Below are 1,065 nucleotides of genomic sequence, written 5' to 3'. Positions count from 1 at the left end.
CCCGCCACGCGGGCAGCGGGGCCGGCAGGACGGCGGCGCCGGCGGCGCTGGCGCCGGCACGAGCAGGGGACAGCAGGTCCGCGAGACCTGGGGGGGGGGGGCGAGGCGGCGCGCGGCTGCGTTAAGCAGAGGCATGGGTGCGAGGGGAGGCGAGGGTGCTGCGTCGTGCGGGCTGGCGTGAAGGGGCGGTCGAGGCGCGGTGCGGGAAGCTGCGCGGCCCCCTTTTGAAGGGCGGGGCACTGCCTTCAAGTCTGCCTGTTTCGCAGCGACATCGCCATGCCCCGCACGGCTTCCCTGTGCATTGCAGGATCTCGTGCAGCAAATGCCACAGGTGCCCCCTAGCACTCACTGGATGGCCCCGCCTGCTTTGAAAAATAGGAATCGATCCCCTTCTGCTGCGCACCGCCCGCCTGCGCCTGCTGAGCTTGCTGCTGCTGCTGCCGCGGTGCGTCGCTTCGTCCGCGCTGCTGCTGTGCAGCCGGCGTTGCTGCGTTGCCGACAGCCGGCTGCCCCTGGGACGCCGCGAAGCCAACACCCGCGCCAGCGCTCTGAGCCGCACCTGGCTGCTGCTGCTGCCGCTGCCACTGCTGCTGCTGCTGCTCCTGCTGCTTCTGCTGGCCGTCGCGCTGCCCCGGCGGCCGCCACTGCTCGTCCTCCTCCTTCCCCTCCCCACCATCCTCCTCGTCGTCGTCCTCCTCGCCGCTGCTGCGCCAACTGTTGCTGTCCTCGTCCCCTCCTCCTCCCTCGTCCTTGTCCGCTGTCCCCCCATCCATGCAGCTGTCTTCCTCCGCCCCCTCCTCTGTCTCACCGCCGCCTCGCCCGGCGCCGACCCGCCCGGCACAGGCGCTGCGGCGCCGCACCCAGGGGTTGGTCCCTTCCAACCCTGCCTCCTCGTCCGCCGAGCCTTGCCGCCGCGTTCGTCGCCGCGGCTGCTTTCGCACCTGCTGCTGCTGCTGCTTCTGCTGGTCGCCTCCTTCGCTGCTGTCGCCGCATGCGTCCTCATCCTCATGCGAGACCGCCGGCTCGCTCGGCCGCAGCTGCCGCGCCCCTCCACTTTGTGGCGGC

This window comes from Monoraphidium neglectum (genome assembly GCF_000611645.1).
Source record: "Monoraphidium neglectum strain SAG 48.87 unplaced genomic scaffold scaffold03384, whole genome shotgun sequence".
NCBI lineage: Eukaryota > Viridiplantae > Chlorophyta > Chlorophyceae > Sphaeropleales > Selenastraceae > Monoraphidium > Monoraphidium neglectum.
This window is presented reverse-complemented; position numbering follows the sequence as displayed.